The sequence below is a fragment of the Hippopotamus amphibius genome, chromosome 8, assembly GCF_030028045.1.
Source record: "Hippopotamus amphibius kiboko isolate mHipAmp2 chromosome 8, mHipAmp2.hap2, whole genome shotgun sequence".
NCBI classification, from domain to species: Eukaryota; Metazoa; Chordata; class Mammalia; order Artiodactyla; family Hippopotamidae; genus Hippopotamus; species Hippopotamus amphibius.
Window position 1 is genome coordinate 24,385,550 of NC_080193.1, and position 7,322 is coordinate 24,392,871.

Sequence of the window (7,322 nt, forward strand, 5' to 3'; positions counted from 1 at the left end):
TAAGCTTTGAAGACCATGCTGACACAGCCCACCTTTTCTCCCCAAGATCTCATTTGTATACAAGCCCTCAGCCAGGGCCATGTATCAATTATTACCTCAAACCCTGCAGCTCCTAAGTTAAAAACTCCGGAGTCAAAGAGTACATGGGTTTCCATCTGAATCTCCTAAAATGTTTCTTTGTATTTGGTGAGACACAGCCCTGGAAGACACAATAAAATGAAATGTACTGACTCTGTATGTGATTCTGGTCTTTCCACCGGGTGTTCTTCTGGTTGCCCTGAATGAGTAAGTGTGACACTGCTCATGTTGGAAGATCTTGGGAAATATTGTAGAAATTGTTTCTGAAATGATCCCTGAGCCAGCATTTACTGAAACAAAGCAAGAATTTGCATTAAAAAACAAGATGCTGGGACTTCCCTGGTGGTCCAATGGTTAGGACGGTGCACTTTCACTGCTGCGGCCTGGGTTTGATCCCTGGTCCGGAACTGACATCCCACATGCCTCAAGGTGTGGTTAAAAAAAAAAAAAAATTAACCCCTCCCCCCCCAAAAGAAAAAAGAAAAAAAAAACGTGAAGTTCCAACAAGCACAGTGTTTCAATTCTAAAAACAGTGTTTAGAACAAAAGTCTTGCATGGTCAAAATCATCTGCCAAGACTCCCCGCAAGTCTGGCATGTTTGGATGTGTATTTACAGCTCTGCCCATCAAGTCACATGCACAGGCAAGTGTTAGAACCAGGGAGCAAGACTGAAGAACATCACCCTCTGACTGTTTGGTTATCAGACAGTTCTGATTTTTTTTAAGGACTTTTATTGAGATACCATTAACAGACAATAAACAGCATATATTTAGAGTATACAATTTGGTATCCCAATCTCCCAGTTCATGCCCCCCCAAGCCTCCCCACTTTCCACACTTGGTGTCCATGTCTTTGTTCTCTACATCTTTGTCTCTATTTCTGCCTTGAATTTCCTCTTTCATAGTTGTTAGCATTTGCTTTATGTATTGAGGTGTTCCTATATTTGGTGCGTATATATTTATAATTGTTATCTCTTCTTGGATGGATCCCTTGATCTTTATGTAGTGTCCTTTCTTGTCCCTTGTAACATTTTTTATTTTAAAGTCTATTTTATCTGATGTGACTATTGCTACTCCAGCTTCCTTTTGATTTTCATTTGCATGGAATATCTTTTTCCATCCCCTCCCTTTCCGTCTGTCTGTGTCCCTAGGTCTGAAGTGGGTCTCTTGTAGACAGCATATATATGGGTCTTGTTTTTGTATCCATTCAGCCAGTATGTATCTTTTGGTTGGGGCATTTAGTCCATTTACATTCAAGGTAATTATTGATATGTATGCTCCTATTACCATTTTCTTAATTGTTTTGTTTTTGTAGGTCCTTCTCTTATGTTTCCCACTTAGAGAAGTTCCTTTAGCATTTGCTGTGGGGCTAGTTTGGTGGTGCTGAATTCTCTTAGCTGTTGCTTGTCTGTGAAGCTTTTGATTTCTCCCTCGAATCTGAATGAGATCCTTGCTGGGTAGAGTATTCTTGGTTGTAGGTTCTTCCCTGTCATCACTTGAAATATATCATGCCACTCCCTTCTGGCTTGCAGAGTTTCTGCTGAGAAATCAGCTGTTACCCTTATGGGAGTTCCCTTGTATGTTATTTGTCGTTTTTCCCTTGTTGTTTTTAATGACTTTTCTCTGTCTTTAATTTTTGTCAATTTGACTACTAAATGTCTTGGCATGTTTCTCCTCGGGTTTATCCTGCCTGGAACTCTCTGTGCTTCCTAGACTTGGGTAGCTCTTTCCTTTCCCATGTTAGGGAATTTTTCAACTATAATCTCTTCCAATATTTTCTCGGGTCCTTTCTCTCTCTCTTCTCCTTCTGGACCCGTGTAATGCGCATGTTGGTGCATTTAACATTGTCCCAGAGGTCTCTTAGGCTGTCTTCAGTTCTTTTCATTCTTTTCTCCTTATTCTTTTCCACATCAGTGATGATCACCATTCTGTCTTCCAGCTCACTTATTCGCCCTTCTGCCTCAGTTAATCTGCTATTGGTTCCTTCTAGTGTATTTTTGATTTCAGTTATTGTGTTGCATATCTCTGTTTGTTTGCTCTTTAATTCTTCTAGGTCTTTGGTAAACTTTTCGATCTTTGCATCCAGTCTTTCTTCAAAGTCCTGGATCAACTTCACCATCATTATTCTGAATTCTTTTTCTGGAAGGGTGCCTATCTCCTCTTCATTTAGTTGTTTTTTGGGGGTTTTATCCTGTCCCTTCATCTGGTGCAAAGTCTTCTGCTTTTTCATTTTCTCTATCTTTCTGTGGCTATGGTTTTCAGTTCCACAAGACAAAATACTGCTGATACTGCTTGATACTGCTGTCTGCCCTCTTGTGGAGGAAGCTATCTAGGAGGCTCCTGCATGCTTCCTGATGGGAGGGACTGATGGTGGGTTGGGCTGGGTGGGTGGAGCTCAGTAAGACTTTAATCTGATTTGGTGGGCAGATTTGGTGGGCGGAGATCAGTAAAACTTTAATCTGCTTGTCTGCTAATGGGTGGGGCTGTGTTCCCACCTTGTTGGTTGTTTGGCCTGAGGCTACTTAGCACTGGAGCTTACAGGCTCTTTGATGGGGCTAATGGTGGACTCTGGGAGGGTTCACGCCAATGAGCACTTCCCAGAACCCCTGCCACCAGTGCCCCTGTCCCCTCAGTGAGCCACAGCTTCCCTCCACCTCTGCAGGCAACCCCCCAACACCAGCAGGTAGGTCTGGTTCAGTCTCCTATGGGGTCACTGCTCCTTCCCCCTGGGTCCTGTTGAGCACACTGTTTTGTGTGCCCTCCAAGAGTGGGGTCTCTGTTTTCCCCAGTCCTGTGGAGGTCTTGCAATCAAATCCCTCTGGCTTTCAAAGTCTGATTCTCTGGGGATTCCTCCTCCCGTTGCTGGACTCCCAGGTTGGGAAGTCTAATGTGAGCTCAGAACCCTCACTTTAGTAGATGGACTTCTGCAGTATAACTGTTCTCCAGTGTGTGAGGCACCCACCCAGCATTCATGGGATTTGATTTTAATGTGATTGTGCCCCTCCTACCATCTCATTGCAGCTTCTCCTTTGTCTCTGGATGTGGGGTGTCTTTTTTGGTGAGTTCCAATGTCTTTCTGTCAATGATTGTTCAGCAGTTAGTTGTAATTCCGGTGCTCTTGCAAGAGGGAGTGAGCGCACGTCCTCCTACTCCACCATCTTAATCCTATCTCCAGACAGTTCTGATTTTATATATAGAATTGAATCCCAAGAAGCACTCCCTGTTTCCCAGAGAGGTTTGTTCCATTCTGTTTTCATATTATCTATCTAACTATTCATCCATTCATTCAGGCACTATTTCATTTTTGGGTTTTTTTTTCATTGAAGTACAGTTGATGTACAATATTATAAAAGTTACAGATGTACAACAGAGTGATTCACAATTTTTTTTTTTTTTTTGGCTGAGCTGTGTGGCATGCAGGATCTTAGTTCCCTGACCAGGGTTAAAACCCATGCCTCCTGCAGTTGAAGTGCAGAGTCCCAACCACTGGACAACCAGGGAAATCCCAGTGATTATACTCCATTTATAGTTATTATAAAATATTGACTGTATTCCCTGTGCTGTACAATATATCCCTGTAGCTTATTTCATACCTAATAGTCTATACTTCTTCATCCCCACCCCCTGCATCACTCCCACGCCTCCCCCCTCCACTGGTAACCACTAGTTTGTTCTCTATATCTGTAAGTCTGCTTCTTTTTCTTATATTCACTAATTTGTTTATTTTTTAGGTTCCACATATAAGTGATATTGTACAGCATATTTGTCTTTCTCTGACTTATTTCACTTAGCATAATGCCCTCCAAGTCCATCCATGTTGCTGCAAATGGCAAAAGTTCATTCTTTTTTATGGCTGAGTAATATTCCATTGGATGCATGTACCACATCTTCTCTTTTTGTTACTTTTTGTTTTATATTGGAGTATAGCCTATTAACAATGTTGTGATAGCTTCAGGTGCACAGCAAAGTGACTCAGCCTCTACATTTACATGTATTCATTCTCCCCCAAACTCCCCTCCCATCCAGGCTGCCACATAACATTGAGCAGAATTCCCTGTGCTATACGGTAGGTCCTTGTTGGTTATCCTTTTTAAATATAGCAGTGTGTACCACATCTTCTTTATCCATTCATCTGTGGATGGACACTCAGGTTGCTTCCATATCCTTAGCCAGCATTTCTTGCAGTAGTTGAGGCAGGCACTGCTCCCTGGTGTAGACACAGCAATGACCACTCCCTGCCCTCACGGTGGGTGGGGGGGTCTCTTCCTACTGGGCTTAACTGTTCCCACGGACATGGATGGATGCCTGCTGCAGGCAGTCAGCGAGCATGGAGCCAACCCTCAAGAAGGGGTCAGGATCAAAAATCAGTGAGAATGTGGGCATTTACACCCCAAAAGTTAGAATGAAAACTGCATCCAAGGCACTACAGGCAATTTCTAATAGAATTTTATTAAACTCTAAAGGAAATTCTGGTAAAAATGAATACAAAAGAAGGTGTGTGTGTGTGTTGGGAGGGGAGGGGTGGGGAGGGAACGTCAGTTTTTTTAAAATGACTTCATCTTTATCTGTGGCCACAATCTATTTTAAGGAGATTATTTTACAGTCTACTTCTTTCTTCGAACTCATTAATAGTCCTTTAAAATCCAGGCTGAGAGAAACATCTTCCCCCCAGATTACCCACTTTTACTGAATTACAAAGGCTTTATCATTAGGAAAAAATATAATAACATCATGATGCCTTGCTCAGTAGAAGCCCTTGAACTCATCCTGTGATCTTCAGAAAGCCTCAGCTATTAGGAGAGCCATGCTTCATTTAAAGTAGATTTTCTTCCTTAGCATCTAATCTGAAAATATGCTAAGTATTTCCCCCAAATCAGAAAGGTTAATAACCAGACATTTGCAAGAAGCTGAAGAGTGAGGAGCCAAGTAATACTCGGAGACTAGCTTTCAGACTTGGTATTTGGTGCAAATTCCTCCATTTTAGAAATAGTTGGAAAAATAGTTCACAGAGTCAACAGGTCAATAAATCAAGAGAGGAGGGGTAGGACAAGGAATATCAACTTTATTCAAAAAGCCAGCAGACAGAGAAGATGGTGGACTAGTGTCCCAAAGAACCATCTTACCTGAGTTAGAATTCAGGCTTCTTCTTCTTCTTTTTTTTTTTTTTTTTGGTACATAAAGGGTTTATTTTAAATGTTTTAAGGATAGGATAGAGTTACATCATAATTATAAAAATTACAGAATTAACAGGTTTATATTGTTTATACTTCTAAATGCAGAGAAAAGGGAACTGTCTACACATTGTATAAAATAAAATTAAAATTAAAAATGAATTCAAGCTTGAAAGATGAGGTCATTTACCTAATTTAAAACTGCAAACACGAAGACCTCTGAACTATACATATTCTTTCAAACTGCACTAACTGTGGAAAATACAAAAAGCACAGCATTTCCAAGGAACTGCAGACATTTCAACCACAATTATTTTCTGTTATGATAATTGTTCCTGTTTTGTCTTTGGAGAACTTCCTTTCTTTTCTTTTAAGGTGAGGGGGCGTATTTGGTTGCTGCACACTTCTTGGTGTTGGAATTCTTTGTTCTTACAGCTGTCCAGGTGGGTCTGGTAACATTGTTCCTTTAAACCTCCAACAAGACAAATGCTATTCTCTGTTCTGCAACTTTGTATCTCTTTATGGATGGAAACGTGTTATACCTTTAAAGGTCAGAGGCTTGAGAATGGACTCTCCTGTATATTTCAGGCTCTAGGCAACATTCTTTTACAAAAGGTGCAGAGCCAGACTCAGCACAGGTCACAGAGCACAGGGGTTAGAACTAAAGGAATAGATCCAGATGTGAAGTCGGATTTTTTTCTTCTTTGTTGCATCTGTGCTTTTCTGTCCCGTATCTCCTGATGTCTAAATGCATTTAGAGGCTCAGTGGGCATATAAAAAACGATAATACATAAGGTGATTGAAAAAGCAGCTGCGTTTATGACTTAAAATAGTGTCGTAACTGCAATTCTGCCAGTAATCACAAACATTAATTGGACACTCTCTGTGTGCTGGGCATAGTGCTCAGGGCTGATGACCTTGAACTTCTCCCAAGCCCTGTGTTTCTGGAAAACAGCAAAGGTTAAGAAATGCCCCTGTACATTTATGTTCAGGGAAATGGTTTCCTGCAAAGGACCTCTCTTCCTCACATGACCTAGATGAACTCAAGGATTGTCTACACCCCTCCCCCACCCCCCTTGTGTACCTCCCCTTCCCCAGGTTCTGGTCCAGCATCAGCCTGAGCTAGGAGACAGCCTATCCATCACAGTCTCCCACCCCCAATAGTCTGGCCTCAGGACAGAGCCTTCTCCCACTCATCCCACTTCCCCACACCTGATTCTCTGTAGCCTTGTGTACTCTTCCTAGAAAATAAAAACCCACTTTGCCTAAACCCATGAGATGCTTGCAAATCTTATTGTCAGAGGGTCCTCTCTATTGCAAGAAATCCTCAAGAATCCTTTCCAATGAAATCTCCCTTTACTGAGTCAGGATTTGTGTCTTATTTGACAGTGCCTTATCTGCAGTCTCTCAATCCTCACACCAGCCCCATGACTTAACATGTGAGGAAACTGAGGTCTGAAACTGGTCCTGAGTCCCAGCTGGAAAGGGATGGAGCCAGAAAGCATACTCAGCTGGGTTGCTTAGAGCATTCTCTCTCTCTCTCTCTCTCTCTCTCTCTCTCATTCTGTTACCAAGCCCAGGCTCACTCTGCTCGCCACACAATGGGCCAAAGAATTGGAGACGAGGTGTTGAGGCAAGGAATACAACTTTATTTGGAAAGCCTAAATAAAAGATGGCAGACTAGTGTCTCTGAAAAACCATCTTTTCAGGGTCTGGATGCCAGTTTCTTTTATAGAATCAGAGAGGGAGAAGCAGTAAGGAAGTAAAGTAAAAAGGCAGAATAAGGAGAGAGAGGCATGGGGAAGTAAAGTAAAAGGGCATCAGTCTTGCAAAACATCTCCTTAAATGACCAGCCTTGGTGAGGGGATGTGTTAATTTCTTCTTTTGTTGCAGCCATTTACATGTGGGCAGGGTCAGATTGTCTGCCTGTGAGCTGAACAGAGGCACTTTAACATTCAGGCAGAGGGGCAGGGCTCCCTGAGGCAGGCCATCGTGTATGATTATAACAAAAGCAGCAAAAAGCAAAGTTTAAAGTCAAAGAAATAGATTGAACATAGAGTCCGATTTAACTCTT